The sequence below is a fragment of the Tribolium castaneum genome, chromosome 3 (genome assembly GCF_031307605.1).
Source record: "Tribolium castaneum strain GA2 chromosome 3, icTriCast1.1, whole genome shotgun sequence".
NCBI lineage: Eukaryota > Metazoa > Arthropoda > Insecta > Coleoptera > Tenebrionidae > Tribolium > Tribolium castaneum.
In genome coordinates this window covers 18,438,141-18,452,122 of record NC_087396.1, presented here as the reverse complement: position 1 = coordinate 18,452,122, position 13,982 = coordinate 18,438,141, and the positions used below count along the sequence as shown (strand labels likewise).

General features: G+C 35.4%; 1 protein-coding gene across 1 annotated transcript in view; it reads right to left on the bottom strand.

Moving 5' to 3' along the window:
* Positions 1–13,517, bottom strand: part of LOC103313127 (uncharacterized protein) — a 163,586-nt gene extending 150,069 nt beyond the window's left edge. Inside the window, exon 1 of the mRNA XM_008195568.3 lies at positions 12,917–13,517. The gene's annotated coding sequence lies outside the window, so the exon portion shown is untranslated. The remainder of the gene's footprint in view (positions 1–12,916) is intronic.
* Positions 13,518–13,982: the final 465 nt, after the last annotated feature.

Sequence of the window (13,982 nt, the reverse complement as noted above, 5' to 3'; positions counted from 1 at the left end):
CGCTAATCGTCGGCGAAACAGTAAGAAATTCTGGGTGAATTTGCAGAACACTTTGTCCGAACTAAATACGACCAGAGAGATCTAATTGAAATCTTCGAAATGGTTCGCATTCCGTAGAAATTAATGGCAACATATTAGCGAAAAGCTTGTAATTCAATAGCGGGAATCGTCGGAATCTCTCCGATTTTCTATAGTATATTGGTATCGATTTGCTCGTTATTAAACGGTGATATTGAGTAGGTAAGGAATAAAACGAAGGTAATTATCGTCTGTCAACGGGTCCGGAATTAAATTTTAATTAAAGATCGTCGTCAATTTGCATTGAGACGCCCAGAATAGATTCGTTACTTATTTGAATCTTGGGAATCCGACCGCAATACGCTTTTCTAGTTTTGTTCTATCATTAATAATAATGTGTATCAGCGTTAGCGCAATCTGTTGTGCACAATCGCCGACCAAAATAACCAAAGCACCTGCTGCCATTGTCAGTACGACTGTGCCATCTCTGTTCAATTATTGCCTGTACAGAACGAGTCCAGGATTACAATGTGGTTGTACGGATCGTGTTATGAAATTACCGGACTCGTGCACTTAATTAAAACGGCAAATAAGATGTCACATTGATTTGTTCCTCGACGGGAGATTGAAACAATACCGGAAGATTACCGCACGTCGGCATAAATACGTAAAATGTCCGCTTGTTTCAGCCATCTAAAATCCTCCTCTATTATTAAACCGGTATCGGATCGAAAAGGAGGAAGAAGGCAAAAACCGGTCAACTTCACAAAGGATAATAAAAATTGGAGTCTTTCTTAAGAGACAGACGTCGATACTTTGAAACAGACTACATTTGATCGGAAAAAGTTTACGAGGCACGTATTAGATGTAGCTTTATCAGCACTAAAATTTCCACAAACTCCCAGATTAAAACTTGAAACGGATTTTTGAGAAAGCGAGCGATTCCTAACCGAGATTTAATTAAATTTCTAGGTTACTGCGGGTTCTATTTATTGGCGGCTAATCAAAATTGTTGATAAGACGCCATAGGACTTCGCACAAAGTAACCAAAGACTTTTCAGAATACACCAATCGATACGTCCCCTAATCCCTTCGGCGATTGATACTGAAACAATAGTTTTTCCACACTTATCATCCGACAAGCAACAAAAGAGACGTCCTTTGTCCAAGTTTTTTGTTTCTGGTTTCATTCCTCGTTAAGTGATTCCGTGTAATAGCTTCCACAAAATTCTAAAAGAAACACACAAAACCCATTCAAAATGCAAAAAGTACTGTTAGTGCTACCTCTTGCTCATCGATTTCTCTAAGTAGATTTTTTCTGTAAGTAGATTTTTCTATATTCAAATAAACAAAAGAATAATTGGTTCAAAACCCACTTTCTGGATTACTGGCTTTAGTGGCCTCCAACTAGAAAATGAGTTTGTTAATACACGCATCAGGAATTTATGCAAGTTGGCACATCCGCCCGCAAAAAAATTATATTTATACAAGCAGATGACACCGCAAGTGCATCCAAATTTAATTCGCGTTCGGTGAGTCAGTCAGTTGCAGCGAAAAATCGTAACTTTCCGAAACAATTACCAAAAATACACCGAGTTTAAAATTCAAGCCGTGTAAAATAAACGCAACCTCCGCACTTCTATTATGCTTTAGTCGGCAGACGGAATTAACAATGAAAAGAAATTGCGAAAAGTTAGATTAGCTCCTCTGAATTTGATATTCAAGACGGAGGCCGGACGGCAAAGGCTATCGAATGGCCGGAGGAGATCTCAAAGTCTAATGTAAAAGTCGCTTATTTACCTAGAAAATGCATGATCTAGTTGAATTTCAAACTAGCGGGTTTACTTAAGTGCATATGCTTTTAGAGGGTGGAATTAACAAGTTTTTTGGGGCCACCTCGTCGTGTGTGTAAAGGACTGCCACTGCCTATGCGATTTAGACTCATTAACTACGTTGAGTTGCCGAATGTGGGGCTTTTGTACTACGAGTTGTAAAAGCCCAAAGTTGTATGAAAGCCTGTATGCCTGCGAGACTAATAATTTACAAAACTAATTTTACCATACGTCCACCAAAGTGTACATTAGTCTCGTAAAGGTCATGGATTGTTCTATTATGTGCCATTTTATTGTTCACGTGTGTTCCTTTGTAGCTACATAATTAACATAATTATCACGCATTAGGGTTTACAGCGTACGTTTTTATTACGGCGATTCAAATGGCGTTAACCTACTTTCAGGACGTACAAGATTGACGTGGCGATTTTTCAACGCATCAACAAGTCATTTACAAAATAGCTCCTTTCCGATATGACTTTTCCATTTGGAGCGACGCCCGAACGAAATATCGTCTTGCAACTATTGTCGCAAGCTCGGCTTTCCATCAGTTCAGGAAGTTTTAAATAAAAGCACAATCTATAAAAGTACGGCCGTGTTATGCTCAGATGTTTACGTAATACTCGTAAAATTTAATGGACCGCTGCATACGCATACCCTCCGGTGATCATATGCATGGCACATAAAATATACATTGTTACAATCTCACATTGTTATTTTTGCCCCGAATTATAATATCACCATCGAATTGAAACGACTTTAAGGCGCTGAGACGCGATGGAGAAAAATTGTTTCCATTCCTATAGAGACGTCAAGGCTTATAAGTTTGTAAATCGGTGAACACTCGATTTGTTATGAAGGGTTGGTTCCAATTTCGCACTTGTCACCAGAAGTCTAAGGCGCAAGTGTGAAAAATCACCAGCCGAAATTCAACTTCCTATTACCCCACAATTCCGCTTTTGCAAAATTTATATTGGTTTAGGCGTTGCTGCTAATCTGCGACTTGCAAGTTTAATGGCAAGGTAAAAGGAACTCCTTCAAGTGAGTGTGATAAAGCAGCAACCATTACATCGACGTACTTTTTGACAAAATAAAATACAACAAAACAGAAAAATAAAATAATTAAAGCAAACTTATTATAAAGTTAAATTAGTGTTTATAGTAAACAGATTTTGTAACTTGTCTAACTTGTCTTCATCAGATTTAAATTACTTTAATTTCTCTATTTCGAACCGGCATGTTCAGAGGCAGATTTTGACAATTTTATAAAAGGAACCCTTTTCGAGAGGTATAGAAACTTCAGGATATTTGTAATTCTTATGTGTTTTTTGGGAATAAGTGAAAAAGAAAACGGGTTAGCTTCATAAAAATGCATTGGATTATTGTAAAATTAGTTATCTTTAATAATAGGAACTTGGTGAATTATTTATGGCTTATTTCTGACTAGTACAATCACGATCAAGATTTTAGTTAGACTTTTGCTATCCGGCCCGGTTGGCAGTGGTGTCATTATTTTTGGACGTGACTGTACATGTCAGATCCAATCAACATCGGTTTCTTAATTTTAAATACTTACAAGGATGAGATGATTATTCCGAGGCCTCTTATAAAAGGCAATTGTTTTTTTAATTAATTTTTATATTTTCATATAGTACGATTCTATGAATTCTCTCATAGTGTAACGTTAAAATTTTATCAAATTCAGTAGAGTTATTTCTGCCTAATTAAGTTCTTGATTTTTTAAGAAATGGTAAAACCTGGGATTCTAGCTGTAAAGAGATATTTTTATATTAGAAATTTAACACGTTAACTGTGTTTCAAAGTTTCAATTGGGCCACAAAGGCCAGAAAAGTCGGGAAGTGCTTCTCCTGCAGAAATAGTCAAGAGAGTACACAGAACGGTTTTAGAAGATTATAAATCTAAAGTAGTTGTCTGAGATAGTTCAAACCTTGAGGATTTTAAAAAAGCAAACACATCATATCTTTCATCAAGTTTTGGGTATGAGAAAAAATTGGCAAAATGCGTGCCGCAAAATACCTTCTTTGAGCACAAAAACGCACCGGAAAAATCTGTTCTGAACAATGTTTGGAGCGAATTTAGCGCAATTCAATAAATTTTTTGCGCCAATTTATGACAATTAGGCTTCAGCCTATTCCCCAATTTTAAAAAATGCGCTGATAAAATATATAAATCAAATTTTTAAGAAATCACAACAACAAAAAGACTTTTTGGAAGAGTTACAAGAAACTGCCCAGAAGAATGGGACAAAGTCTTCGGAACACTGATTGTCCAAGATCATTATATCTAGCAAGAGGTTATAGTAAAAAGTAAAACAAAAATTGTTTGGCTAAATAATTGACTTTTTCTAGTGATTTAATCATCTCACCCTTGCAATAATAATCTATAATGATATTTTAACAAAACTGTCAAAACAAACTTGAGAATAGTCAAAAGACAATTTTGAAATTTTTCAACGATTGCTGATTTACCGATCTGGTCAGCTGGAATCAAGTTTTATTCCATTATTATTGGTTGCACATAAAAAAAATCAGAAATAACCCATAGTTGACTCAGCTTGTACAAACAAAACAAAAATCAGGAACCTTCTCTAAATTTTTGTCATGAAGCAAAATCTCTAAAAGCACCATTTCACTTAGGGTGCAGATAATTTGGAATCTAGTATTCCTCATTGTAATCGCTTTTTTTAAAATTGTAATTACATCTGGTACATTACATTTTGAATCATTTCCATCGATTTTTTTGGATTTAATTCACAGTAAATTTTGCTGAAAGCTGTCAAAATTTATATTGATGGTGTCATAAAAATGATCTAGTAGTACATCTTATTAATTTTAAATTTTATCACCACAGTAAAAGAATTATGTTAAAAAATATTGAAAAATGTTAAATAAACTGGTTTGTTAAAGAACGATTGATCATCTCAACGATTAGAAACACTCACTCGCTACCGCTCGTTCGAGCTTTAAACATTACGTATCGATTATTAATGGCTTTCGTTAACAAATTAGTTAATTAAATAACTATTAACTTTTACGTATGAAATTGTTATCCCTTTGGAAGATGCAATAAAAAGCGAAACCGCTAAGGCATAAATAATTATTTTGCTTAGACTAAAGTGCTTTCCTATTCCAGATTATTATATTATATTATACTATATTATTATTATAAATTATAAAGATAATGACCGATCAGAATTCGGCGATTTCTTTGGCCAATTTATGATAACATTTTACAAATGTTTAAATGCGTTTTTCGATTTATTTTGGACGGGCAGAAGCATAATAATCCTGGATGAATAATAATGCACTAATGAATAATCAATCAGTAATTAACGTGATGTATCTTTTACTTTTGCCTCCTTCACAAAGAATTTTCGCTGCCCATTTGAGTTGTCCATCGAATGTGATTGGCGGCTGTGCATACATTGTGATGCGAATAAAATGTCGGCCAAATAAAGTTACTTGTCTATTCGGAATGGCATGGAATATTTTTAGAACGAAAGTACCCCGTTAAAGTTACGGTCAGGTTACAGGCGGCAGAGACATGAATAATTCACATGAATGGATCCACCGTAGGTACAGGACTGGGATAAGGTGGTTAAAATGCTTGCAAAAAGTATGAGGCCTCCTAGCACTGTGAAATACGCAAGCCAGGAATACATTTAAAACGGGCTTACGCGACCTCCATTGTTTTTTCCATTCGCCGGAAGGTTTAATAAATCGACGAGGATGTGCTCGCCTAGTGTAAACTGTTAAAATGAAAATCTGGCACATTCCTTACGTTATGTTTATAACATTTAAATGTACGGACCAAAAAGAGATAAAATGGAATAGAGTAAAACAAAACAAACACGATCGAAATAGATTCGCTTCTGGTAATCGGCCGTGATCTCACATAAACATTTTACAATGGTTTGGACTTGTGCAAGACGATAAATGGGTCATGCGGGGAGCAACTCAACTGCGTTACCAATTTTTAATTGAAAAAGAAATGAATAAGCCCAAACAATAAAAACAGAATCTGTTGCTGCCACCTTGTCTGCGAAAAGTTGAGATGTTGAACGCATTACAAAAAATCCTGCGCATTTGCCATACAGCTTTTAATTAATAATCCTCCAAGCTCAAAACCGTAGTCGTATTGCAAAAACTGGAGCTTTTCAGGAACAATAAATTAAAATCGTCAGTAGTCTCAGTAGCGTGATACCTCTTTAATTAGTTTGAATTGAGACTCTCGTACAGATTTATCAGAACGGTGTGGTTCCACTTCAAACAAAACGCCTGTATTAATTATTTCAGACGGGTGGCCTTTATCCTGTCGCCCGGGTGCTCCCCAGAAAGTAATAATAAATAAAGGGTCTTATCCCTTTTTACTTTGTCTGTAAATGACAGTCACGGAATAGCCGAGTTGTATGTTTTACGAAACAATTTCCTTCGAGTTATTTTAATTACAACATTTTTAAAGAAGAAAAGGTCGCTCTTCAAGAGTTAAAGTTTGTCAAAGGATGGCGCCGTTTGATCCTTATTAGTGCAAAGCGTTCCAATCCGTTTTGCAAAAAATGACCTTCTTTCGATTTAATTCCGATGGGACGTCGAATTGCTTGATGGACGTCTCCATAGTTTCTGCTAGCGTCTTCAGAAAGGAGTGCCGTAATGAGTAACGAAATGTCAATTAAATTAAAGCTACGGACGCGAAGATATCGTTAGACGGCAATTAACCTCACACATCAAAGGGAAATTCGTTGTCGTGGAAGCATTCTTAAAGACTTGAAGACGTCACTTTTGACACTAATACAATGCCGCATTTGAAACGCACAGTTACGCTCCTTTGCGACGGTTGTCTTATTATGTTAATTAGCAACCCTCCCACAGTTGTGGCAATTTTTTATGGAAAGCTACATCCGTCCGTTTCAGTTTCCAGTTGCAAAAGTGAAAGTATCCCCAAATTCAAGTCTCATCCGAGTTTCAAAGTGATACATCAAGTCGATAAATGAGCTAAGAGCGAACAATGTTGTGTTTTGATCTAAAAAGTTTGCTGTTTTGGAAACTCGGAAAGTAAAACCACAGTTACATCAGACACGAGTACGATTACCAACAATATGCCAAAATCAAAGTTTATTTCAAACTTCACAAACCATATTTATATTTTGAACTCGCACAAATATAGTATTCCTTGTATAACCAAAATATTATTAATTCCCCAACCCTGCAAGAATTATAACGAAATTGCCCACGGTTCAATTTCTTTGTAGCGTTTTTGTCATGACCTGACCACTTTATAGTATTAGGTAAGTAAACGTCTTTCAACAAAAACTCACATTTAATCGTTTTACTTTGAAGGGCTTCGATCTTTTTAAACAAAAGACTTTCTTCTTTTACTCTAATTGTTGCGACCAATTAATAACTTAAGACTTACCAACTTAAGAAATTACCAACAATCGAATTTCACTAATGTTTTTTTGCATTAGATTTACTGATTTTGGAAAATAATACAATTTATAGAAAAAATGACAGTATATTTAAATGGTAAATTGCACGTATTTTTGAATACAAGAAATATGAGTTCCTTGAGCAATCATTCCAAATTCACATTTCTTAAAATAAACAGTGACAAGAAGAAACTAAGAAACTTATATAAATAAGTCAGATATTTGGATATTTCAACTAAAATCTTGAACACCCACAACAGTTGGAAGAACTCTTGGATAACACATTTAGCCGCGTTTACAGATATTTATTTAAAAAACCTAAAACCCTATTTGCATCAATCATAATTATAACATTCACAACATGCTAAGCTATTTTAATTTAGCTTGAATTAATTCGAGACTTATTTAGTAGATATGGGAATAAGCGTACATTAGTTGATTTGTAAGAAGTACATACATATTTGTGTATGCATTACATTTTGGCATGTGCAAGTAATCCGCGAAACAAATCAAGTGTTTTTATCTTCTGCTGGTGCAATAAAATTACCTAATATACGGGATTATATGTTTTTTGGCAAGCGCCCAACTCTGGTGGACGTTTCGATAATTCCAAGAAACTTTATTAAAATACCATACATCACATAACAACAACAGCATATTTAATCATATTGCGGTGCCGTCGACTACAAACAGAGATTTGGCTCATTAAACCCGTCTCAAGCGAAAAATTTTTGGCAAATTATTCGGTCCGCGATAGATTTTTAATTTGAGCGCAAATCTCGCCAGATTAAAAGTTTTTATTGTGGCGCGTCCTCTAATGAAAAACGTTTTAGTATAATTATTTTAATGTGAGGAAGCAGAAGCGGCAACTTTTAATTCGTAAAGTTTCTCTAATATATTCTTGTCTACTTTGCATTTGGGACGGCATTCGAGATGGAGAGAGAGAGCTTGCAGTGATCGATTCGCGAAAAAGCGGAACTTTGGAAATATGAAAGCTGAGAAATGCAAAGTTTAACGGAAATAGTTATTTAAAAGCTCCTAAAACTAATGGAAAAACTTCAATACCGAAGCTACGTATATACAAACAAGAAATTTTGCCTGTGCATATGGTTTTAATCTCGTTTCCATTTAAACTTCAAAACGGAGTTGATTTTTTCCGAGTCGTGCAGTTTTTGCACAATCAACGTTCCATTTTTCCAGACGAAATCCCGAAACTCCTTCCAACTAATGTAATAAATGAGTTTTAATGAACAGTTTCAGCGGAATATGATGAATTAGCTTCCCGAAATTAAATAATTAGGACGATTTCAACTTTTGATAATTAATTCATACGCGAAAACTCCATACATCCATTGAAAACAATCCGTTTTTCCCTTACCGGCAGGTGAGTGTTTATGAAAACTCGGATACGCACATTCGAGGTAATAAATCACACCAAGTTCATATTAAATTTTTAATATTTATGTCAAAATCACTTAGCTAACTCTGCTTTAATAACACTCAGGGGTCGCGTTTATATTAAATTCTGTTTATTAAAGCAAGGTTAGGATTTCTTATGCCTTCTAATCATGACTGCAATTATCACCGACGGATTTAATATCTCCGATTTATAAGCGAAGCGTGAAATCGCAAGAGAAGCTTTTGTGCTAAATTTTGGGTGCTTTGTGAGATTCTTCGCAAGATAGCAACAACAATGTAATTCCGACTGACTCATTCTATTCGATCACAAGCTAAAAATAATCACAAACGTTTACAAAATTCATCGCTGGATTTTAGTTAACGCAGGAGCTTTAAAGCTCATTTCTTTAAAACAAATATCAAAATAAGACATTCAAGAGCCAAAATTTGTGTTTCTTTAAGCACTAATCCAGTATTTAGGACTATCCCATTAAATACTTTAAAAACCATGTTCATAAATTATTAGAAACTTTCGGCGACATTTTTCAACCGGTCAGTCTTGTATGTCAGATGTAACTGTGAAATGTCGCTTCGGCTTTAATAATAAATCAGAGGCCACATTTATATTGAATTTTGTTTTCTCCAAAGTCTTGTCCCCAAACCAACGTTTATTTTGAAATTGGAAATAATCTTCAAAGTGAGATTTACGCACCGTGAAGTATTTCATGATTAATACGATTTTAGTTAAATGAAAAATTTACTGTAACCAGAAGCAAACTTTCTGCTGAAATATAGCTTATAACAGCTAGAGTTGTGAGTTGAAGAGATTTCTGAAGTGAATCATTTGTCAAAATTCTGATGTTTGAAATTCCTTTCTTGTGTCATCAATCTTGCTCCAAATTAGTCTTTGCCCAAATTAAACTTTCGGAAACAAAAAGTGTCCAAGAAAATGTTGAAAATGGAAATTTTTACGTTAAGGAGTTTATCTATTAAAAAGTCAGCTTTTAGACTGAAATAAAACAGGACTTGATGTAAGAGTTCCATTAATCAAAATTGTGATGTTAAGACTCTGTTCATTAATTTTAAAAGATTTACTCAAATTGCGCCTGCAGAAATGATGCATTAAAACTCGCGAGCTTCCACTATTAACTAAATAAATTTTAATGTAGATATTATGTCTGAAACTTAATTCCATATTTAATAATAAATAAGTCGTATTCGAATAAAATTCTGTTTACTCAACCGTTTCTGCATCACGTCTCGAATCACTTGGTGAAATCTCGTAAAAAGTTAGTCCCAAGGAGAATCAACCGTTCCGTGTAACCTAAATCTGGAAAAGGTTATTGCACTGTGACTGCACCTGGCAGAGAGACATGGAAAAAACCACCCCTTGTGTTTACAGTCACAGTCGTCTCAACTTGGCAAGGTGCTCAAGAAATCCGGAAATGTGAATGATCTCAGGACAAAGTCGGAGTGATGATGAATCTTTGATTGGTGGCGAATTACCCGAACGAAAACTAACAAATTAGGAAAGTTTTTCTTATAAACTTTTACCGTTACGGGCGCACACTGTATAATTCAGAAGATTGGGATTTGCTACTGAAATGTCGAAAGAAAATTCTCCCGACTATTGTGAAAATTCTTGATGAGCGTGCCAAAAGAATGTTACATAAAAGATTGACCAAAGTTAACAAAAGAGTTCATCATGGCCAAGTTTTAAAATAAAGCAGATTACTATCCTTTAAATTATTGTTGCGGACTCCGGCTGTAACTCTGATGTGGATGGAGGCCAAAACACTCAATCGACATAAATTCGCTTTGAACATTTTCCAAATTTTAACATGAATGACACGGCGAAGTAATAGAAAAGATGTTAAAAGTTTCCGTTCCATGTTCTAAAACTTAAAAGTCTAAAAGAACCTTTAAATTATTATTATTATCAATTGACTTTCTTATTATCATAATTGACAGTAATGTCTTACATAATATAAAAATTCTGAAATGGAAGTACTCGTGTCAAAAGATAGAAGAATAAAAAGAAAGTGTTTTATTGTCGAAAAAATAGGTCACAATTAATGTAAATAGTAGATAAAGGTAATTCTAATTACTATATTTGAACGAATAAAACGATGAAAAAGTGATCCCATATTCGTCAATAAACCATTGACTGGAGTTCTTTAATTCGATTGATTTTCTTAAAAAAATATTATTTTATAATATTTCATTAAGAATGTTCCAGAAGATATCCTCCTTTAAGTAAGTACACACAATTGTTGGTATTAAAGAGTTTTGTTATATCTATAAAACACAATATCTCTTTGGTGGGGAGATTATACAGATAAGGTTCACATAGTTAGCTGTATCAAATTTATAAAAACGCCAACGTGACTGTATTTTTATAAAAAATCAATAAACGTTAGATTGTTGTCAAATTTAAAATATGTGTGGCGATTGTTTGGTGTTAGGAATACAAAACAAAAAACATCATTTTAAATCAACATTTGTTGCAAAATCAACACTTCAGTCCTGTTCTGAAGGTATTACAAGTGGTATACGTTTTAGTAATACATATTTACTTCCAGCCCACGGACTGAAGTAAAATATTATTGCAGGGTAACCATGAAAACTTGCACCTGACTAAAAAGTGCCGCTTACCATCAAAGATATTTATCAGTGAATGATGACTTACCGAAGAGGTATTGCTAAAACTCAATATTACTTCAATTGTTTTGACATTTTTGACAAAAGCGATAACTTTGGTTAGATTAGTCTTGTTCATAAAGGCCATATTGCAAGACATACTATGTTGGATATTGTATCCTTTTCCATATTTTTTTAGTTAAACCATAAATGTAATTTTATGCTCAAATTTACGGATCTATAGTATAGATATAATAGTCATCTATGTATTAAAATGGGAAGGTTTAAACCATTATGACAATTAGTATACTCGTGACGTAGCTTTATACTTTATTCTACAAACAGTTTCAAAAAATTTCAATAAATTTAATTCAATTTTTGGCAAAAATAATAAGTTTGATTATTCTGAGGGGCATAAAAACCATTTTATGCCCACATTTGCAGGTCTATAAACAACAATAGGTAAGAAATGTTCCACAACTTTGCACATTTGAACATTTTAAATAAAAAACTACTATTTTTAATTCAAATACAATTTCTTCGTTGTAAAACTTATATAAATGTAGCCAACAGACAAAAATAATGCTTATAAGAATATAAATATTTTAGTATGATGAGCAATAAATATTTCTCTAATGGATTTAGATTCATACTTATGAGTTTGGAATCCAAATGAGTTCATATTGGGCTTATCTGAGTGCAACTTTCATTTTCAGCCAGTGTTTTTACTTTTTTTTGTAACAGAAGCTGGAAAAACTAGAATTACACACCCTTTTTCTGTAAACGAAATGACATATTCCAAATTCTTGAGCGAGTTTAGGTCTGCTTCAGATCACAAAAACTGTGAGAGAAGCACGCTACTTTAAACAGTTTTTGCAAAACAATAGTAGACATAAAATAATTTTGGACCAAAGTTTTTATATACCCTATTACTGTTTAACTTTTAAATAAACTCTTTATGATTGTGGAATGAGTAACAAATTGAAAAAGCTCATCTAACTTTTTCGGCAATCCCATTAAGAACTGGAGTTGAATTCCACAACAATTCTTACACTTATTAAAGTGCAAAATGTGGATAATAAGAATTATCTCACTGTCTTGTAAACTTCAGCGTAAGTAGATTTATCTCTAAATCCTTAGCGCTGTCACACTATCTGGTAAAATTAGATTTGAAGTAAATTTATTTAGTTTGTCGTATAACTGCCATTGTAATTGTCTGTCAAATAAAGCAACGAACGTAGATTTGACCTGCGAAGAACGTCTGTTATCGCAGTGCGAGTATATATAACCATTGTGTGGAAGACAAAACAGCGCACCTTCTCGTCTTGAGATAATTTTAGAGAGTGCGATACTGCGGAGAGTCGTGAGTTTTGGAGTCCAGTGAGTCCAAGCATCCGGAAGAAGGTGAAGGTCCTGCATGTTTTGGTGTATCTGGAGGAAGCGTAAAAATTTGGCCGGTCGTCGCGGTTGCGCTAAGTCAGCGTCATCGTGACAATAGTGCGTGTAGGAAGGAAGGAAGGCAGGCGTTCTAATAATAGTTGTGTGGTGTGTGTGTGCACATGTGGAGGGTGGCCTGACTTACCGGTATGGAGGCTTTCTCCTCGGAGGTGGTTCCCCCATTGGGTGGCACATGACCGGCCTTGGCGACGAGGCCCGCCGGCACCCGCACCGTGAGGCAGTCTGGCGCAATTCCCCACTCACACGTGGCCTCGTCGAAGACCACCTCACTCAGTGCATCACCTGAACTCTCACCGCGTTTGCCACACCGCCACTCTCCACCCGCGTCAAAGCTCACGGCACATCCCCAGCAGGGCGCGCTCTCTCACCAGCTGCTCTGGCTCTGTGGTTGCTGTGATGGTATGGCGATGGGTCGCGTGCTCCCTTTGGGCAAACAGCTGAGTACCCGACGCCGGGAAAGGTTGTGCGGCACTGTTCGACGACGCCGCTATTGAACGACGCCGCCACTAGGGCGCAGGTCGACGCGCCGTCGCCAACGCTTCTGCTACCTGCTGCTTGTCCTCTCGATTCCTGCTTACGCGAACTCGTTAATAAATGATCGTGTTTTCGACTATTTTATCACGTAGGTATCAAAGCCGAGGACGCACATCTCAAAGCTTCCTTTTTGCGGTGCGTGGTAAACGCGAGGACGTGGATGGTTGTCATCTGACTTTGTTAAACATTCATTATACCGACATTGATGGGATTTCCAAAGAATGAAGCGGAGACCACAAACGACGCAACTGAAGAAACTTTTGCACGAACGTCTTACACACATAAAATAAAGAAACCTGAAAAACCTCTGAGAGACTGCTACGTCAAATTAGATGAAAACAGTCATTAAAATATTTTAACAATTATTAAAAGAAAATAAATATGGTTGTAGTCTTTTGAATCAAAACAGTTTTTTCTTCTTTATACTATCCTCTTTTTCTAATTTCTTTCTTCAGTTTATGTTCCTCTTCCAATATCATTTAGGAGTTTTCTTCCCATTTTTGCAAAATTCATTTGTATTGTACACTTCCACAGAGTGGCCCAAAACTGTTTTACCCACAAAAATATGCTAGTGGCAAAAAAGCAGGTCTTTCGACCAACTTTAAAAGCTCTTACGCAGGTGTTATGGAGTGAAAAATAATTCGAGTACACATTTT